The following is an 11,191-nucleotide window of genomic DNA, read 5'->3' as shown; positions in this document are numbered from 1 at the left end:
TCTCGATCTCTTGACCTTGTGATCTGCTCGCCTCGGCCTCCCAATTTGCTGGGATTACAGGTGTGAGCCACTGCGCTCGGCCGAGTATCCTCTTTTTTTTTTTTTTTTTTTGAGACAGGGTCTTGCCCAGACACCCAGGCTGGAGTGCAGTGGCTGGACCACATCTCATGTACCTCAACTTCCTGGGCTCATGCGATCCTCCCACCTCAGCCTTCCAAGTAGTTGGGACTATGGGCGCATGCCACCACGCCTAGCTAATTTTTTTTTTTTAAGTAGATACTGGGTCTCACTATGTTACCTAGGTTGGTCTTGAACTCCTGGGCTTAAGCGATCCTCCCACCTCAGCCTCACAAAGTGCTGGGATCATAGGTGTGAGCTACTGCACCCGGCCCATCTTGGATTTCTTTTGCTTTTTTTTTTTGAGACGGAGTTTCGCTCTTGTTGCCCAGGATGGAGTGCAATAGCAACGCCTCGGCTCACTGCAACCTCCACCTCCCAGGTACAAGGGATTCTCCTGCCTCAGCCTCCCGAGTAGCTGGGATTACAGGCGCCCACCACCATGCCTGTCTAATTTTTTTGTATTTTTAGTAAAGACGGGGGTTTCACCATGTTGGCCAGGCTGGTCTCGAACTCCTGACCTCAGGTGATCTGCCCGACTTGGCCTCCCAAAGTGCTGGGATTACAGGCGTGAGCCACCACTCCCAGCCCTCTTTTGCTTTCTTAAATAGGTCTGCTTCCTTCTAACTACAGGCCCATTGCACATGCTGTTTCTTCTGCTAATAACACTTTTTCTCTCCTCTTTGCCTGGCAACTACTCATCTTTCAGGTTTCAGTTTAACATTTCTCCGGGGAGACTTTCCTGACCCTTCAGGCTACTTTGAACTGTCTGGTATAGCACACTGAACTTCCCACTCCAGAGTCGGCACACTTAAAATTACTCATTCGATATCTCTTGTCACTGCTAGATCATAAGCTCCATTAGGGCAGAGACCAAGTCTACCTTATTTGATACTGTAGCCTCAATATCTAGTATAATAGGCATTTCCTTCTGCAGTAAAAGCTTTTGCAACTACTGTCTGCCATCTGAATCCCATAGCCATTGAACAAATCCATCGGAACCTTGCCTTGAATACTGCACTCAGGTTTAATGCTGTGGGGCTTTTCTGACAAGGTTCTTGTGGTAACCAAGGTCTTTTGATCAGTGGCCAAAATGCACACCTGTCACATCAAATAGCAGCCTGTGAGGCTGGAGCACAGTGCTGCTGTATTATTTGATAATGACTAGGAAAGGCCGGTCCTCTTCTCACCAGCCTTCTGTGATGCCTACATACCAATGAGAACCTTTGCCCAGCATCCTACTGGGGATGGCTAAGGTTGGATCCTAGAGAACAAGAACATTTAAAGCTACCTAGATTATTCCTATCTCAGGTCTTTCTTGGGTTTACTGCACACTTGGGTCATTACCGGATGGATGGCACATTTGTTTTATTTGTTGGAAGCAGTGAGGTGTAGTCACCAAGTTAATGGGAGCAAGCCTAGGAGTCAGGGCAACACAGTTGCTCAGGCTGGCGTGGCAGGCGTCAGCAGGTAAGCAAGCCCCAGTGGGAGGAACGCGTGGCCTCATTCAACACTGTCAGCAAGCTGAAGTCCCTGCACATTGGGAACCTATGAGAAGAGCACCCTCACCCCCCTTTTTTTCAAACCAGTCACATCTCTCTTCACCAAAATCTTTGTGAAATTCATCATCATATAACTTCCTGAATCTAGTTAATGGTGATACTAACCAAAATTTATAGCTCAACACCCAGGCAACAGCGTATAGGATTGCAAGTGTTAGTTCCAAATATAGTGCACTTCACATCTCCAGTGAGGGAAGAACGTTGAGTGAATTCATTACATGAGCCACTTAAACTAATTGAGCCAGGAACTTAAAGTCACATTCTTCAAATGTGTGCACTCCACAAAACTGGCATTTAACATCAGTAAGTCAGGCTGGAAAACATTCATGAACCAGTGACTCTAAACAAGGAAGAAACACTTCTCAAGGTATGTGTTTGCCAGCTGTTACTTTTTTCACAAGTAGTCTTTGGTGATTAGCTTCATGACTTAGGACATGGTGGCAGCTCTGAGCATGGCACATTTAGTTTCATACAGCAAAGACTGAAAACACGTGGCAGTGGTTACATGGTCAGACAAGTGAAGGAGGCACAGCCTATCTTCATTACTAAAAATATTCAAAACGCATAGAGTATAAAAAGGTAGAGGAGTTTGTAAGAAGAGTCACTTTTTTTCCTTCAATTTTTGGAAAATGAATACGACATATATTACGTTCATGAAAAAATTTTAAATGAATAGGGGTTAGTGATATAATGTTCTTAGATGAACAGCAATTTGTTACAAGATTAGTAAAAATGTAACTTTTTTGTTTTTTGGAGACAGGGTCTCACTCTGTTGCCCAGGCTCTGTAGTGCAGTGGCACAAACACGGCTCACTGCCACCTCCACCTCCTGGACTCAAGTGATCCCCCAACCTCAGCCTTCTGAGCAGTTGGGGCTACAGGTGTGTGCTACCACACCCAGTTAATTTTTTCAATTTTTTGTAGAGACAGAGTCTCACCATGTTGCCCAGGCTATTACTTTCAATGATACACAAAAAAATACACTTGGATATACGAGGTGTAGCTCAGGGTGATCCAATAGAACTCTCCTGAGTGATGAATATGATTTATATCTGTGCTGTCCAATACAGTAGCCACTACCCTTATGTGGCTGCTGTGCAGTTGATATGTGGCTAGTGCAACCAAGCAAATTTTTTCTCGAGACAGAGTCTTGCCCTGTTACCCAGGCTGGAGTGCAGTGGCGCGGAGTGCAATCTCCACCTCCTGGGCTCAAGCAATTCCTCTGCCTCATCCTCCCTAGTAGTTGGGATTACAGGCATGCGCCTGGTTAATTTTTGTATTTTTAGTAGAGACAGGGTTTCACCATGTTGTCCAGGCTGGTCTTGAACTCGAGCGATCCACCTGCCTTGGCCTCCCAAAGCGCTGGGATTACAGGCGTGAGCCAGCCCCAAGCAACTTTTTATTTAATTCTAATTAATTTAAATAGCTGCGTATGGCTAGTAGCTACTATATTGGTCACACAGGTCTTCCATTTGCTGAGAATAAGCAATTAAGAGAAGGCCAGGTTTGGTAGCCAAGAGATCTAAGTCATGTACTATTTCGTTCTTTATCCAATAGTCTATCTACTCCGTTACTGTTAATGAACTAAGAGGCCAGGTGCGGTGGCTCACGCCTGTAATCCCAGCACTTTGGGAGGCCCAGGTGGGCGGTCAGGAGTTCAACACCACCCTGGCAAGCATGGCGAAACCTCGTGTTTACTAAAAATACAAAAATTAGCCAGACAGGTGGCGCATGCCTGTAATCCCAGCTACTCGGGAGGCTGAAGGTGGGAGAATCGCTTGAACCTGGGAGGCGGAGGTTGCAGTGAGCCGAGATCACACCATTGCACTCCAGCCTGGGCAACGGAGCAAGACTCCATCTCAAAAAAAAAAAAAAAAATGAACTAAGGCCGGGCAAGATGGCTCATGCCTGTACTCCCAGCAACTTGGGATCACCTGAGCCTAGGAGTTCGAGAGAAGCCTGGGCAACATGGTGAAAACCCACCTCCACAAAATTAACCAATTAAATTAGTGGGTGTGGTGGCACACACCTGTAGTCCCAGCTACTCAGGAGGCTGAGGTGGGAGGATCCCTTGAGCCCAGAAGTTCAAGGCTGCAGTGAGCCGGGATCCCGCCACTGCACTCCAGCCTGGGTGACAAAGAGATCATCTCAAGACAAAAAAGAAGAAAACAACTTCTTTACACTTGTAGGGGGCACAGTATTAACTTCATCCTATCCCATCCCTTCACATTCTGACTTACAAGTACTCTGCTGATAGAAGAGGAAATTGACCTGTTAGAAAAGCAACAGCAATCACATCCATTCTCATTCATCTCAAATATTTTAAGTGCTTTGTACTTTTTCTTGTAAGTTGTTTCCCTCCATCTCCCTTCTATTATTTTGTATGGTGTTCTTGAGACTTCTCCCACTAACCTAATAGCCATTCCACATACTGATTTTTTCTTCTCCTTATTTTTATTGCTATTATTTTTGTTTGTTTGAGACAGGGTTTTGCTCTCTCACCCAGGATGGAGTGCAGTGGTGCCATAATGACTCACTGTAGCCTCAACTTACTGGGCTCCAGCGATCCTCCTCCCACCTCAGCCTCCTGAGTAGCTGGGACCACAGGCATATACCACTATGCCTGACTAATTTTTTTGTATTTTGTATAATGAAACGGGGTTTCGTTATGTTGCCCAGGCTGGTCTTGAACTCCTGAGCTCAAGCAATCCACCCACCTTGGCTTCCCAAAGTGCTGGGATTACAGGCATGAGCCACCACCCCTGGCCCTATTGAGACAGGGTCTCACTGTCACCCAGCCTGGAGTGCAGTGGTGTGATCATAGGTCAGTGCAGCCTCGGCCTCCTGAGTAGCTGGGACTACAGGCACACGCCAACATGCCCAGCTAATTTTTTTACTTTTACTAGAGACGGAGTTTTACCATGTGGCCAAGGCTGTCTCAATCTCCTGAGCTCAAGTGATCCTCCCGCCTTGGCCTCCCAAAGTGCCGGGATTACAGGTGTGAGCTACCATGCCTGCACCTCCTTAACTAGTTTTTATTTTATTTTTTTGAGATAGGGTCTTGCTTTGTCACCCAGGCTGGAGTGCAGTGGCGTGATCTCGGCTCACTGCAACCTCCTCCTGCTGGGCTCAAGCGATTCTCCTGCCTCGGCCTCCCAAGTGGCTGGGACTACAGGAGTGTGCCACCACACCCAGCTAACTTTTGCATTTTTTGTAGAGATGGGGGTTTCACTATGTTGCCCAGGCTGGTCTCAAACTCCTGGGCTCAAGTGATCCACCTGCCTCAGCTTCCCAAAGTGCTGGGATTACAGGCGTGAGCCACTGTGCCTGGCCGCCTCCTTAATTTTAAAAGTACAAGCTAATAAACATTAAGGAAGAGAATGTCCAGATTAGTACAAATAATGCAAGGTAATCAGTGCCTTATTAAGAGTTGCCCAGAATTGCAGTCTAACGTAATACACCTGTAAAATTTGTCAAATTGGTGATGAAGGTTAAAGTTGATTAGAGTAGGGGTAGGGGATGTCTCAGAGGACCATACTGGTACTGTCAGCCAAACCATGACAAGGATTATTTTTTTCTTCCTGGTAGTCATCTTAATTGATGTATATCTGCTGTTAGCTGCTACAACCTCCCTGAGAAAGCACAGATCATGATAGTAAACGATGTTCATTCTCTGCCAATTCCTCCCCAGTGTTGGAAACAGAAGCCCAGTAGTGAAAGCTACAGCGGCCAGATACTTGCAGTGGAATCACAGGAGCAATCGGAGTTCTTTATAAATGGCAGTAACAACTCACTTGACTTTCCTTCACCTGACACTGTCACCTATCACAACATTGGCCATCAAACTGGTAGAACAACCAGTCCTCTGATTTGGTTTCCTAGGGAAGGCAGTTGTTCAGCTCAATGTTTTGTTAACATCAAGGCTCTTATTCTTGCATTTGAAACCAAACACCTCAATCATTTGGCTTGCACCAGGGTTGGTACAAGGAGGCATGGTCCTTCTTGGGTGAGTATTTTGCATTGTCACAAATACTCTTATTTAGAGAAAACCAACTCTGAAACCCTAAAACTAGTATCTAGTAAAGGAAGAGATGCAGTTCTATCAAGCAATATATTTTTCAGTCAAGAATGACGCTCTAAGTATAGATTCAGCAGTATAAACATATTACCAAAAGCTTGGATTTTTATTTATTCATTTTATTTTTGAGATGGAGTTTCACTCTCGTTGCCCAGGCTGGAGTGCAATGGCGCAATCTCAGCTCACTGCAACCTCTGCCTCCTGGGTTCAAGCAATTCTCCTGCCTCAGCCTCCCAAGTAGCTGGGATTACAGGCATGCGCCACCGCACCCGGCTAATTTTGTATTTTTTTTTTTTTTAGTAGAGACAGGGTTTCTCCATGTTGGTCAGGCTAGTCTCAAACTCCCGACCTCAGATGAACTGCCCACCTGGGCCTCCCAAAGTGCTGGGAATACAGGCGTGAGCCACCGCGCCCAGCTCTCGAGTTCTCTTTTCTATTCCTAGATGTGATGGAGCAAAGAGAAGGAGCCAGAAGCTAGAGGGGGCTGCTTGGTGAAAGCTGTGGTCTTTGCTAAAGGGACACAGACAACCCATGTGACCTGGCAATGAGAAAGCCAGAGTACTCTGACCATCTTTTCCTTGTATCTTCTTATCTTCTTTGGATATTACTAATTTGATAAACAGAAGCTGAAGTCAGAGGGCAAGGGAGCCATTCATGCAGTCCATGTGGGTCAGCACCCGCTGGGGTCCACAGTGGGATGAAGACGGGTTCTGAAAGGCAAATGGAAGACATCCAGTATAACCTCTCCCTGAACATAATTCAAACTACTTACCTATTACAGACAAAAATCACATGTATGCTGAAAGTAAAATAACCTGTTTCCAGAATTTCTGGTTGCAAAATTCTGAGTTCTTCAATTAAAACTGCATTTTTCTCAGTCTTTTTGGTGCCCCTGCTTCACTGGTGCCTTAAGCACGTTTGGACAGCCTGAGGGCAGCCCTGAGCATGGTGCCTGAACTAGGGTACCTCAAAACTAGGGACTGAGGAAGTCTCAAGTTCATTCCTGAATGCTGACTGTAAGAGTCTCTGAGAGAGTTTTGAGAATGTAGAACTGATTTAGAATGAATCTCAGGATTTTTTCTGTTAAGATCTATAAATTAGGAATTAAGGAACTGGATTTTTTTGAATTTGAAAAATCCTATGATAGTATAACTTTGCATAAGCCTACTGAATGATAGGAAAGTTTTTAGTTTCTTATCAAAGAGAATAAAGTGAATCAGCAAATCAGTTTCACATTGACATTTTTATTAACGCCAACTGTTTTTTAATTGTTATTTTTTTAAAACAATAGCACAAAAATGTTTCAAGGAAGCAGTCTCACAATCTGATGACCTTCTGAAATAGTTGAGCCACACCAAATGTGAATTTCTGTTAACAAAAATTTTTTAAGAAAAAAAGAAAAAGGGAAAGAAGAAGGGAATGAGATTTAGATTTAAAACTCATTGGATTAAATAGGTGAGGCTTGTTAGTAGGATATACTGTTGAAGCAAACAGTGGCACACACAGGCTTACAGTCTTTGTTTTTAAACCAGTTACCACTAATGTATAAGCCCTGCAGCAGTTACCACTGACTTCTCGCACGCATAAAATGAACCAGGAGAAGCCAGTGGTGATACTGTTATGAAGAGGTTCAATACCTGGCTTGTCAGACAACTAAGACCATTTTTAGCAGAATAACTCCTTCAGAAAGGCCTGGCTGAAGATCTTTTTATTTCTATTGTCTCACCTATATGAATTTCAGGGTTCTTATAAGTCATCTTTAAAAAGAAAAAAAATAATGTATATCAGTTTCTCTTTATTTAATGTGGCTATGAAAGATGTTTCCTTATTATTTATCTCTAAGAAGGACACTGGGGAATGGGGGTTGGGGGTGGAACTAAAGGGAGGAAAAAAACCAGAACAGGGTACGTTTTGTTTTTTTTTGTTTTTTTGTTTTTTGTTTTTTTTTGTTTGTTTTTTTTTTGGCCAAGGGGTCACACAGAAGGGAAGGCAAGGAGGAAAATTAAACTACAATCCTTGGTTCAGATTGAGTTATACAGGAATATATCTTCCTGATCAGTCCCCGTGCCAAAAAAAAAAAAAAAAAAAAAAGCCACTTGGAATTATGCACTGACTCCAACTATGTTATACCAGCTATCAGCCTTTTGTGTTTAACCATTCCCAGAAATGGACACCACCCTTGGCTTATAGGCTGCTTGCAGAACCCACTTCACAAAAATCCTCTTTACCAAGAAGCCTCTAGTTTCCTTTTGGTAGGTTATAAAAACAGAACATCTGTCATTAACAGTAGGGTGTTAAATACTTTTAACCACTGACAAGGCTTCAGAAAGTTTCACAGTTTCGTTATGCTCTATTTTATTACTATCGTATTTACATTTTTATTTTTTATTTATTTTTTGCTGAATTGCAGATTTTCCTTTTTCAATAGAATTTAATTCTGGAGTGTGAGCAGGAACCAGTTAACTACATTCATTGTCCAGCCCCCACTGGTTTGAAAGAAGACTCCAAATTCTTGGCATACGAATCAGCTGTTCGGTAGCTCCACCTTATCCCTGCAGCGAAGCAGCAGAACCGCCAATGGCCGCACCTCAGGATTCACACTGTGGGTGGTGAGACCTTCCGCTGAAGGAGGTACTGGTGGATGCTCTTGGCATCTCGCTTTAGCCAAGCAGCATTCAGCAGAATATTTTCACAACACTGCTGGATGGTACGCTCAGCTGAAGGAGCTGGGTGACTCTCGAAGAAAGCCTGGTATAAAACAACCCAGAATGCGGGATCATTACTAGCAGTAAGAAGTTAATATTACAGGTTACGAAAAAAATACCCACTGGTCTATATGAAGGATGCAGAATCCTTCATGAGGCACGAGAATTTACCACTGCCACCCTCAGGCTAAAAGAAAACAAGCACTCCTTGCACCTGCATATAGGAATTCTCCCCTTAAATATTCTATGCTTAACAAACTAATCAAAAGTTAATAAAGAGACAGAACCTACTGCCTTTCTTTTAGGCTAATTGTGTCGTGGTAAATACAGTCTTTGGACTGAAGACTTGGAACTTGAATCTAGGCTTGGTCATGTACTAGCTTGTGACTGTGAGAAAATTAACTGCTCTAAGTCTCAGTTTTCTCAACTATGAGAAAATATTCACTCCAGAAGATTAAAGAGACAATCCATATAAACATTTGACAAAATACCTAGCACAGAGTACTTAAGGATTCAACACATTTTGGCTGCTTCAAATAAGATTAATTTGTAAGGGATGATAATACAAATAAGTTTAATTGCTGCTGTGCCCTAATAATTTAACACCCATGGTCTTTTTTTTTTTTTTTTTTTTGAGACAGGGTCTCACTCTGTTGCCCAGGCTAGAGTGAATGAAAACGATCATGACTCATTGCAGCCTCAACCTCCTGGGCTCAAGTAAACCTCCACCTTAACTTCCTGGGTAGCTGGGACACAAGCGTGCACTCCAGGCCTATTGTTTTTTTCCTTTTTGTAGAGATGGGGGTCCTACCATGTTGCCCAGACTGGTCTTGAACTCTTGAGCTCAAGCAATCCTCCCACCTCAGCCTCCCAAAATGCTGGAATTACAGGAATCCACCATTTTTAATACAGTAAACAAACAATTTCTGAGTTTATAATTTATCACAATGCATTAATGGATTAAAGTTGAATAAACTTTTCTAATGGAGTACACCTGGTTTCATAGAAAACAAAGCAACTCTTAAACACCAGCTGGCAAAATGATAGGGCTTTTCCTTTAGTCACCGCAGGTGTGAAAGGCAGAATGACTAATCACTGATTAAACAGAGACCTTTTAGAAATCAATAACCTTATTTTACACAGATGACAACTGCTACGTTCCAAGGCTCCTAAATCATGGTTCAGTTCTCAGGGCCTCAAGTCTTTTTTCCATTCCATCTCAGTAAGTAGTACCAACATTTACACACCAGAAACCTGGGGAGTATCCTGGCTTGTTTTTCTTCCTCTCCCAGATACGCTCACAACAGAGAAGCCAATCAAGAATATTGTTGAACTAATGGTTAACAAATTCAAGCCCCTGAATCTCCATTACTTCCCGTCTCCTCCACTACTGGCCACTACCCTACTGTAAGCTATTCTATTCCAATTCTTGCTGGAGAGTTAGCTTCCCAACCATCTTCTCTTCCCCATTCCAAAACTATTATCCACATTGCAGCCAGACTGAAATTTTTATAACAACCAAATCAGATGAAGGCACTGCCTTGTTTATAAACCATTCGAAGGCTTTCCATTTTTTAGGAATTTTTTTTTTTTTTTTTTTTTGGAGACGGAGTCTTGCTCTATCACCAGGCTGGAGTGCAATGGCAACAATCTCAGCTCACTGCAACCTCCACCTCCTGGGCTCAAGCAATTCTCCTGCCTCAGCCCCGAGTAGCTGGGATTAGAGGCGTGCACCACCGTGTCCAGCTAATTTGGGGTTTCACCATGTTGCCCAGGCTGGTCTTGAACTCCTGACCTCAGGTGATCCACCTGCCTCGGCCTCCCAAAGTGCTGAGATTACAGATGTGAGCTACCATGCCCGGCCATTTTTAGAAATTCTTAATATGGCCTCTACAGCCCTGCATGATGTCTTTCTCTAAACAAAAACACAAGAGATGCTACAGTACATTATCCCAATACTATAATTACAACCAGGTTATTGTTTTTACTTACTAGATTGAAAAGTGAAGAGTAAACAGTATTTTCCTTACCTTAACCTCTCCAGCCATTTTATCAACTGCAAATCCCTCAACTGATAGCTGCAAAACAATGGTTTTAAACAGTAAGTGAAACTAAAAGAGGCTGGGAACAAACTTCCATTTACCCTAAAAACAAATCATTCTGTTCTCTGCCAACTTCAGTCTGTTATAAAGGATTTGTGATGGGAGATGGAGAAGTCCTTAGACAAAGCCAGTAACTATTTAAGGAAACTTTTTTTTTTTTTTGAGACGGAGTTTCACACTTGTTGCCCAGGCTGGAGTGCAATGGCCTCATCTCGGCTCACCACAACCTCTGCCTCCCGGGTTCAAGCGATTCTCCTGCCTCAGCCTCCCAAGTAGCTGGGATTACAGGCACACACCACCACGCTCAGCTAATTTTTGTATTTTTAGTAGGGACAGGGTTTCACCATGTTGGCCAGGATAGTCTCAAACTCCCGACCTCAGGTGATCTGCCCACCTCGGCCTCCCAAAGTGCTGGGATTACAGGCGTGAGCCACTGCGCCTGGCCATAGGAAACATTTAAAGAGCAAAGACCACAATGTATGGGTGTAGTGAATCATGGATGTCACTCAATAATATCCATGATTAGCAAGCTACTCAAAATTTTTCACATACCTTTATTAGTCTGGATATTAAGAATCCTCCCTGGTATCGGTTATAAAGTTCTTCCCAGTTGTCCTTTATGAATTTC

At 43.4% G+C, this 11,191-nt stretch overlaps 1 long non-coding RNA gene across 2 annotated transcripts; it reads right to left on the bottom strand.

Moving 5' to 3' along the window:
- Positions 1-7,536: 7,536 nt before the first annotated feature.
- On the bottom strand, positions 7,537-11,191 carry LOC115831565. 2 transcript variants are annotated; one of them, XR_004027086.1, is made up of 3 exons: positions 11,116-11,191; positions 10,492-10,539; positions 7,537-8,504 (listed from the first exon to the last, which is right to left on the bottom strand). It is a non-coding gene; the product is annotated as an uncharacterized LOC115831565 (long non-coding RNA). The 2 variants fall into 2 exon arrangements; XR_004027085.1 differs by lacking the exon at positions 11,116-11,191 and having other exon boundaries at positions 10,492-10,629.

This window comes from Nomascus leucogenys, chromosome 19, assembly GCF_006542625.1.
Source record: "Nomascus leucogenys isolate Asia chromosome 19, Asia_NLE_v1, whole genome shotgun sequence".
In the NCBI taxonomy this organism is placed as follows: domain Eukaryota; kingdom Metazoa; phylum Chordata; class Mammalia; order Primates; family Hylobatidae; genus Nomascus; species Nomascus leucogenys.
Note: the sequence above shows the minus strand (reverse complement) of the source record. Positions and strands in the feature narration are given on the sequence as shown.